Below are 10,536 nucleotides of genomic sequence, written 5' to 3'. Positions count from 1 at the left end.
AAAGCCCTTCCTATCATTCAAATGAAAACATGTTCATAGAGGACATTGAGTCAATTTATTTACCATTTATTTACTATTTTATGTGCCCCATTTTTGTCAAGTGAAAAGTGCAGTCCAACTGTGTGCATAAATGGAATTTTCTTATATTTGGTCTTTTCCTAGAAAGGTGCAGGTAGAAGGGAAGGGGGCTTTTGCGCCGCTGTGGGAAATCGCACGCCATCCCGTGGAAGCCACGCCCCTTATTCTCATCAATTTCTCTCCGTCTGCACGCTACAAGCACTTGTACGAGTCCGTGCAGGAGATGAGCGTGGGCCGAGTACATTTCAAAGGAACTGCCAAAATATTCATTTGCAGGTGATGTCAACCTGGAGACCGCCTTCTAACGCACACACACTTATATTCATAAAAAAAAGCAATTGGAATATGTCATCATACATAATTAGGGAAAAAAATGATTTGCCATTTTCCCACCTAAATGAGCAAGTGATAAATCTAAACAATAGGCTGCAAATTGATGAATGAAATAATCATGAGTTTCCACCCTGAAGGACATGCGAACGAATGCATTGATTGGAGCAGAGGAAATGGTCTCGGGTTGTCCTTGAGCACGCCGCCAACGTGAACGGGGATTCCTCGCGTCCGTTCTTTTTCCGTCAGGTGCGTCTGCTTTGCTGATCTTAGCTCTTCGCGCTCGCCAGTCAGTGATGAAGACATTTGGGGCTGAAAATGGAACTTCAACAGAAACATGTTCCACCATTTGGAATTGAGAAATGTAGGGTTTCATGCATGCCCAATCTAAGCTCCCATCAGATGGATGGATTTGGCCTCACTACGGCAAACTCACTAATAGAGGTGGGTTGTCCCATCCCGCTCTGTCCGGCATTATGGGCCATTAGAAAGTGTGGAGAGAAGGACTTATTTATCCTTATTTGATTTTATTTTTTTTAATTGTTTTTAATTTTATTAATTATTTTATTATTTTTCATTTTTATATTTTTTATATTTCTTTTTTATATATTTTTTATTTCTGTATATATTTATTTTTTTAGATTTTTTTTTTAGATTGTATTATTTTATTATTTTACTATTTTATTATTTTATCCTTATTATTGATAGCGATTGTCCACCTGATGCAGGTAAGCAAAGTGGCGGGCCGGGAAAGAGGAACCCGGCCGGCATAATGTTCATGTAGGAGACACAGCCAGCCATGCAGCCAGCATCCAGGTTTTTAAGAGTATCCTTGATAAGAGCATCACTCAACTCTGAGAGGCCGACGTCCTCGTTCTCCACAAACGCACACGCTGGCTCTCACACATAGTGTATGAGTGCATTTGATACGTTCACACTCATTGACAGAGGCGCCACTCAGCACGATGATGGATCCTCCTCGTGGGACGACTCCATACCTTCTTATTGACTAATTTGTTTTGCTGATAACTACCATTGAGCTCGACGTAGTGCTCAAAGCTGAGATGGAAGCAGAGAGAAAAATAATTCCTTTCCTTGTCATCGTCTTTGTCAACTGATGAGCTTGTCAGCCATCTTGAGTATTGTGCAATAACCTCGGACATTTTGATACGATGTGCGATTGATATTGATCGGTCGTAGTAATTTGATTGATACCCTTTGGTCTCATTCCATTCATCTGTGACAACTGGATCGATGGATGATTGTTTTGAAATAAGAACAAGTCAACCCAACTCAAATTGGAAGTCAACCAAAATGCAACAAGCAATTGGCCGGCGACCATTCCGGGGCGTTAGCTGGGATTTTTGTAGATGAACTAGATGGAGAAGGCAGCAAAGGCATCACATCAAGGAAGCTTCTTCCTTTCCGTCAGTCGCAGACTGGGCTCGCGTTGGTCACGTGCTTCTCGGCTTTGTCAATAAACAGTCTCCGGGCTGAGGGAGCTCCTAATGAATCAGAAGGCTTGCAAACTCATTTACTTTATCTGGCCGATAAAAGCAAGTGATGATAAGATAGCTAGCGGCCGCGCAGTCTCGCCGTAGCGGCCTGCCTGCGCCGCGCATTCATCTCGCCAAGATCTGTGAAAAGCAAAACTCATCGCTCATGCGGCAGCCTCAGCGAGCGAGCTTCAAGGAATGCGCGAGATCTCACAAGATTGGCTGCGCTTATGAAAACCTTCATTTCAATACGATCGTCGCGAGAAAGAGTTCTTCCTGCATGGGCGGGGATAGGGGGGGCTTTTTCCTCCCATCAAGTTGACCCCTGGAATTGACACACTCACACCGGCTATTGGATTAGCTCTTGGAATTGAGGGTTGCAACGGCCTTGTGGGCCGTTTCATGCAAATAGCCCCACCTACTGGTGGAATGGGAGAACAGCAACAGCCACTTCATCTTTGGTCTGAAATAAAGGCAAATAACACAAATTTGGAATAAAATAACATTTTGGTGGACTTTTAAGTCGCTTCAAATATCATTCATATTCAAATAATTATATAAAAAATATATTAATATTTCTATAAATATTATTAAATATATAAAATATAAATATTAAATATAAAAAATATATAATTAAAAATAAATATATAAAAAATATAATAATAATAATTAATAATAATAAAAATCTAAGAATAATTATCTCAGATGAAATAATTTACACATTTGCTTGGTTTCTTGCGTGCGTGCGCGCAAACGCACACAGACTATATTAGTCATCATCACGAGTGTGTAGTGTTCAAGTGACACACAAAGCATCCCACCCTATTACTAGCCCTAAAACCGATAAGAGCCTCTTGAAACACTTGAGATAAGCTTCCCGGCTTGAGTGTGCTGACATTGTCACCAAGCATGTAAGGCGCTGGAATGCAAGTCCAGAAAAGCGAAGGGAAACACACACACACACACACACGCCATTCAATGGCAGTGTGAGGTTAAGAACGGCGAAACAGAAAATCTCATGCAGTAAAATTGAGTGTACATGGATTCATCAAGATGCATCATTCAAGCTGTCAAACATCAAAGGTTTTGCAATCACAGCTCATTTTTCAGAGAGACACAAATTGCCCCATTCGTCATATTTGTTTGAGCAACGAGACACAGCGAGATAGAGCGAGACAAGACAACGAGGGCAAGAGAAAAAGAGAGGCCAGCCCTGGCTGAGTGGAAAAGTCAGAAAAAGTCCAAAGCAAAGAGAAGATGACAATAAAGGGGTTGGAGAGGAAGAGCAAGGATGGAGGAGGTGGATCAAGCAAATGAAGAGTGTGCGTTTGTACTTGACACCGGCCGGAGGGAACCCAGAGGCCCTCGGGCGGCCCACCTCAAAGCTTCCCATGCGCAGCTGCAAAGGTGCAAAGGTGCCCACGCAAATCCGGCCGGCAGCAAGCGCTCCTCCGTCACCTCGGGTCGACCTCCTGCATGTCCCACATCGTCACTCACATCAAACTCGGTGAGCAACGTGAGCGCGACTTTCATTGCTATCAAGCACGAGCATCTTGCGCGGCATGCGGCGGCGCCAGCTCATGTTTTCACACATCCCCGGGCTCTTGTATTCCCCAAATTGCTTCGATAAATAACTTGTAAGTCTAATTATGCAGCGATTAATTGCAGCCTAGACAGAATTCTCATCAATCTTCCAAGTTGAAAAAGTCTTTTTGCGCACAGTCTGCCGGCCCAAATAAAACATTTGATTAGGATCAACATGCACAAATGAGATTGTGTGCCTGTGTGTGAGCGTGCAAGCATATTAGCAAGCCAGCCAGCATTCTCCATCCAAGCAGCTCTCTCTCTCTCGCTCGCTCGCTCGCCGCCATCTCGGCCAGTTGCTATGGCAGCAGCGGCTCTGCTCTGTATCCATGGTCAAAGCAGGAAGCTGGCAGCTCCCACCCTTCTTCCTCTCCTTGTAACAGCCCTCCTCCCCCAAACTAGGCTGCTGACCCGCCGGTGAACCCGCCCGGGGGTCGGAGGTCAACGGCTGAGAGCCGCCGAGCGACAGTGAGGGATGACGAGGGAGAGAATGACAACACCACACAGATGGGGAGGAGGGAGGAGAAAATAAAAGATGAGAACAAATTTGATTACTATCGGGGTGGGGGGGCACAAAATGGCTGCCGTTTTGTCTGTGACACGGCGGTGGAATTTGGAAAATGTGCTTTGTTGTCTCGGCTCGTTGCTTTTACGTCCACATGGCAGTTTGCTGAGCTGAAGCGAGCCGTTTGAATCAATTCAAGATTACAAGTCGCCATCATCCACACCAACAAGGCCATTAAAAAATAAAACATACATGATGTCTAGTAACCCTTCGCCACTCCAACGTGGAATGCGGCAGCTGGACGAGTAGACCAAGCAAGACAACAACAACAACAAGAGGAGGGGTCAAGTGAGATGACCTCCGCCTTTTGCCTCTCAGAGGTCAGACGGTCTTGGGTTCGCTCTGACCACAACTTCCTCACCAAATGTTTTGCAAAAGAACATGAAAGAGAAAAAGGTGTCAATGGTATTTCGTGCAAACGTGCCATCAACTAAGAATAAACAGTAAAAGTAAGAATAACCGATTGTATTAATTTAATGACTTTTTTTTTAATGTTGCATTATTGTACCAGTCTCCATTCATGTGTATCGTCCCTTTCAAGTAAACGATGGAAAATAAAATTCCAACATATGTGATCAATACATCGATACATCATGACGACCACCACCGTCCAAACACTCAATCAGCACACGTTGCTGGCCGTCAGAGAACATGGCTGGCTGTCAAGTTGACGAGCTCAGTCCGCTTTGACCTTCTACTACCCTCTAGCGGCCAATGTTTGCAAAGGCAGCCAAAGCTCCCACAAGAGCAGCCCACACAGTCAGTCCATCTCCATCGGCAGGCGGCCTTCGGGACACTATTTATGGATGGACGCTCCATTTACATGCCGCCCGCCGCCTTGATCTTTCTTCCTTCTGGGTGTAAGCAAAAAGCGGCCCATGCAGAAAGAGCAGCCGGCCATGGATGTTTGACACATACCGACATGGCCACGATTTTTTTTCTGCATGCCATGGCAGGTGTCGTGTCCTCTTTGTCACCCCGCTGCCTCGCTCCGCTCGCTTCTCCCGCCCCGAGACTCGTCAGAACCCCGAACCACATCAGCGGCATCCCTGGCTAGATTGGATATGCATGATCTGTCCATCCATCAGCGGAAAGATGGAGAGCAAAAGAGAAGCTGAGCGAGGGCAGCCAGACAAAATGGAACGCAAGACAAACATTTGCATTTCCGGACAACGATGTTGAAAATGCCCCAGCTAAGAGTGTAAAGCACATTTATATTTCTCCTACAAATGGTAAAGGAGACAATACATCCAGTATGACGTCACAAGCGGCTAACGAGCTAACGTGGTAGCTCTGACACTTGCGGACCACGCTGAAACCATCTTGACGACGTCATCGACTTTCATCTCAATGGCGGTGACTAGAAGAAAATCATTTAGTGGCGGAAGGCCTAATACTAGCTCGCATCTGCACGGTAGCGATGCAACTCTTGTCTCATCCTAAAGTGTCTTTGTCATGTTGAATATTAATGAAACAAGATGAGGAGGGTTCAAAGTGAGGTTGTGCTAACATTCCATCCGCTTATCTTGTGCGCACCATTGATGCTCTTCCAGACATTTCCACCATCTTGCAGCGCCATCTTCCTTTTCGCCTCACCTTGCCCTTTCTCTCCTCGCACTTGCACAAAGATGCCGGCTCCCATCCCTCGCCTCTTTTCTCGCCTCTCCTCTCCTGTCCTCTCCTCTCCCCGCGCTCTGACGAATTGCCTTCCCCTCCCGGTGAACTCGACCGATAATCCTGGGGAAGCAGTAAAGGCCCATCGATCAGCCCCGCAGACAGGCCCGCAAGCCACAGCACAGGAACGACACGCTAACAACAAGCCGGGTCCGCCGGCGAGCTCCACACATGCGTGCACGCGTCTTCTGTATGCAGATGAGGATGCGCCACGAGTGGCGGTCACGTGTTGACATGTTGGAAGCGTCCACTATAGCAAGCCCGGTGTCACCGTCACGGAAGAGCCCCCCCCCCCCCCCCCCCCCCCTCACGAGGCACTCCCTGCTGTGTGTCATCCTCTCGGAATGCGCGCGCATGTGCAAACGCAGAGTAAGTGCGCTTGTCAACATGGCCGTATAGTATTTGCGGACGCAGTCATTAATCACGTGGCAAACTCCAGGGCAAGCCCAAGCCAAAAGAATGCTCATGATCTCGGGCAAAGCCTGATGACTCTGGAATTGAGCAATTGATTGATTGTAACGATTCATTTTGGCACTGGCTTTTATGTGGGGGAAGCCGAGCGCTCGTTACTTTGCGAGAGGCAGCTGCTTTATTTCATAATTTGCCTTGGAATACAACAAAGAACAAGCTAATGCAGCGGGCTTAGAATCAAAAGCGGCGATCCCGCCATGGCTTGCAGTCATCTGACATATATGATGTCCATTTGTCTCCATCCTGCAAAACTTTGAGCGGCTCAAGCACAAAACGGTCATTGGGCATCATTCTATCCGCTTAAATATGACAAACGGCGCCGGCTTGTTTGAGTGCCGTATTTGTTACAAAGCAGCGCCATTGTGTACAGCTTGGCCATAAAAAGCGAGTTGCACAAAAAGTAAATCTCTACTTTGACAATCAACGAGCTGCTTTTTCAGTGAGCAGGCTCGCTGTTCATCTGTTATCTCCATTTGAAGCCATTTTGCGCGTTGTCCTTCAATGGCTGCATGCGGGTTTTCCTAATGTCCTGCATGGCGAGGCTGACTTCATTAAAGTCGCTGTGGCGCAAACACATTTATGTGCTGCTTTTCATTTTTCCTTTTCCATTTCGCTGTGCCCGTCGCCTAAGCGGAAAATAGAAGGGGAAGACGAGACTCCTTCTGGCTCTACGCTTTGCACGCTTTGTGAGTGAGGTGACACCTTGTGGTCAAAGTGGAGAACTGCAGGACGTCAAGAAAAAACAGGGTGAGAAGGGTGGGATATAAACCGGTGTTTATCAAAATATTGACAGCCACGAAGTAGCACGTAGGAACAAAACGCGCCTCCTCTCGGCCACCGTCATGCTCAGCATTCAAATCCACTCGCTTGGCTTCGTCAAAAATACCAGCCGGAAATGCGCCACTCCCGTCTCCTAACGAGAGCCATTGTTCTGTTGTTTTTCAGTTTTTCCATTTCTGTTCCGCAAAGAGATTAAGCCAATTTCAACCCTTAAGATTAAAAAAAAAAAAAAAAAACTGGAAAGCGACACAATATGTGAAAAACAAAAGATTAAATTGATCAATGGCCGCACTGCAGCATGGCCAACCTGAACACCATCGAGAGGAAGGAGATGGAAAGGCAAAAAGGAAGAAAAAAAATGTAACTGAGGCCTTCCGGGCCCTGGTTCTTCTTCCAGTTGGTGGGCTGTGCGATGACGCACGGATGCCCACTGAGCCTCGGCGACAGTGACGGATGCACGGAAGGCGAGAGAACGTTCGATTGCAGGTTGTCGCGTCCTGCTGTCATTGGGCTCATCCGTCAAGGGATGAGCGAGGCACCTTCCAGCTTGCGGAAACAAACAGTACAACGCGTCCATCTTGTATGCTTGCTTGCTTCAATGCATTGTAATTAAACACTGATTTGTTCATCTACCAATTTCAAACTGTCTGGGCCATTTCAAAAAGTCTGCACTGTGATTGCTCCAAAGACAATAAATGCTTGATTCTGAATTACACCCAAAAAATTACTTTTTGGGTAAGTGTTGGCAAAGTGCGATTATCTGACTTGAATGCATGACAACCGTGCCTGCTGTTGCGTTGATGAGGCTCAATCTCATGCCATTCAGTCGGGACCACCGCGCGCAACAATTTCCATGGCTTGCGCCAAAACCGCTCAGACCTGCTGCTCCTCTCCTCCCTGCAAATTTTCTTACCTGACTTGCACTCTATGTGCTCACCCAGTCCTCCTCCTTCTTCTTCTTGCTGCCGTTCTCGTGCTCGCGACTTGCAAACCTCCACGCGTGCGCCCTCTACCGTCCAAATCCCGCAAGTGCGCTTGTTGTTCCACTCGAACAGAAAAGGAAATGACAGGCCAACCAGCAGTCATCCATCTGTCAGCCATGTGACAGGCACATAGCAGAGGCAAATATACGGCTAGCCCGTAAATCGCTGCATCTCACTTGAAGCAGCCTGTCTTGTCCGGGTAATTAGTAGTATCACGAAAGAGCATTTTGATGTCCCAAAATGCCGCTAGATCACGGCCACTTTTGATTTTGAGTCACTTTTGTCCAAAAACCTGGCGCTGAAATAGCCAAATGTTCCTGAAAATCGTTTGCATAAAAATGATTTAGGAGCCACTTAGGATATCGATCATGCCACCGAATCGTTTAATGTTTCCAGAAGATCCTGCTGATTTGTGGCTGTTGAGACAGAGTTCATATTCTACATTTAAAGATTAAAAAGAGGACTTGGTCTTTTCACAGTGGAGTCTTCGCAGCAGAAGCAGAGCTAGAATTGCCGCTCGCTGCTGGAGATACTTTATGACGGGCAATTTAGCTTCAGCTGCTATCTGAGCCATCTCAGGAATGGCCACGCTTACAATCAAGTGCAATAAACCAGAGCGGGAAGTAGAGGAAAGGAAAGGGTGGGCTTGGTGCATGGGGGTGACAAAATAAAAGGAGACAACAAGCTTGTCTGATCAACACACACACCTCTGGACAAAAGGCGGTGGGGGGAAGGGGGGTTCTTTGTGGATGCACGCCAACACACAAATGCTGAGAGCAACTTCCTGCTTTCATTTTTGCACCAAAGCAAAAAAAAGTGTGTGTGAGCACCTACAGTTTACCTAGAAATAGTGTGTGCTGTGGTGTGTGCGTGCCTGTGTGTGTCGTGCTCAAACATTTGCTCTTCCTCACCAGCCGGGCTTTGTTGAGTCTGCTGAGCTCCAGGAAATCTCCTGAGACGGGGAGACTGATTTACAGCCTTCCCCCTGAGAGGGCTTTACGGCCTGAGACCCAGCTGAGCAATGGAGGCCTGCAAAGAAGAGATGAGACACAGAGGATAGATGGATAGAAGGATGGAATACGTTGAAGAGGAGAGATGAAATGTGGCGACGGGGCGGAGGGGGATCGCGCCATGGATGGAATGCAACATGGTCGCTATTTGCTGGCCGCCCTTCAACTCCATGCATTCGCCGGCCGCACAAACACGCCGGCACAAAGCCAGGCCGTAAATCTACTGTCGCTGGAGATACCTGAGATGCTGCGTTTGGAGAGAATGCAGATGGAGATACCTGCCTCCGGCGGCACATCACCCGCCAACATCCCCCCCCCCCGCCTCTTCATTTGCATCCTCCCCGTTTCTCTCCACAATTGTCTCTTCTTCTCAAGTTCTTTCACCCTCAACTCAGGAGCTCAAGTTTCCACCTCGCCGCCTTTACCCACCGGCGACTTCGGGCCCACTTAGGAGGAATAAAAAGTCGTGGCCAAGCCTGCTGGCGGCAAAGATGACAATGGGGAGGGAGCAGCGGGAGAACACAAAAGAAAGAGCCAAAGTTTTGCTCTCATTGCACTGCCAACAGGTGCAAAGTTGGAAGAGCTGGTGTTTCAAGCCATCTGTGTAAACAGCGATGGCCTCCAGACAAAACACACCGACAACCTTGCGCACGCGCCCTCAAAGCCTTCGCGCCGAGGCCTCGACAACAAATCGGGGCTGGGTGCAAACACGCAAACGGGCCCGGCCCGTCGGAGTTGATTTACGGCAAAGAAAACTATGCGCTAAGCCGAGCATCTCAGCGCGACACCTAAACACCTGACAGGTCGCACATAAATAAGACCGGCTTGAAACTCCCGCATCATTCACGCCGTGGCCATCTTCCAAGCTAACATGGAACAGGTCACCTCTCCATATTTCACCACGCACGTCTCTCCATTCATTGGGAAAAGAGAGACGGACTGAAGTGGGGCCTAATGATCTGGGAGGGGGCTTCAAAAGCTTAACAAATGCCTTGGATTCTGTGATGTGGTGTGTAGATTTGGGCAGGGTTGGCTTAGTGTCATGTCTGTACATCAGTGAGCGTGCATGAGAATGACCCCGGCCCGAGGCAATGCCTCACCTGGCCTAGCCATCACGCATCGAGCCCATGGCTCAGATCAAGGCCCACAGCCAGTTCCACTTCTCCCGCTCGGCCGCCATAAATCCTCCTGCCTTTGTCTGATCTCTCTTTCACTGGCTGAAACTTATCCTCTTCCATTAAGAGTGATGGATCATCGGCTCTCGGGGGCACAAGACACTCAGAGGTTACAGGTCCTTGCAGAGACAAAAAAAGTACAAATAGGCCGGAAATGTACACGCAGGTGTACGTCCACATCAGCTCCAATGCATGAGAGGTGTGATGAGACTTGTGAAGTTTTAAAATTATTTAAAAGGTGCACTCGCATGTGTGTTCTTTGTTATTTTTATTTGACGTGAGCAGCGATGACAGTTGTAGATACAGTAGGTCGTTTTGCCCAACTGGTGTCGATTCCAACAGGAATAAGCAGTGTTGGTGCTCCCTCTGGTGGCTGCTTTGTGCTATGGC

The sequence above is a fragment of the Syngnathus floridae genome, chromosome 2 (assembly GCF_059516105.1).
Source record: "Syngnathus floridae isolate MCC-2025c chromosome 2, RoL_Sflo_1.0, whole genome shotgun sequence".
In the NCBI taxonomy this organism is placed as follows: domain Eukaryota; kingdom Metazoa; phylum Chordata; class Actinopteri; order Syngnathiformes; family Syngnathidae; genus Syngnathus; species Syngnathus floridae.
Note: the sequence above shows the minus strand (reverse complement) of the source record.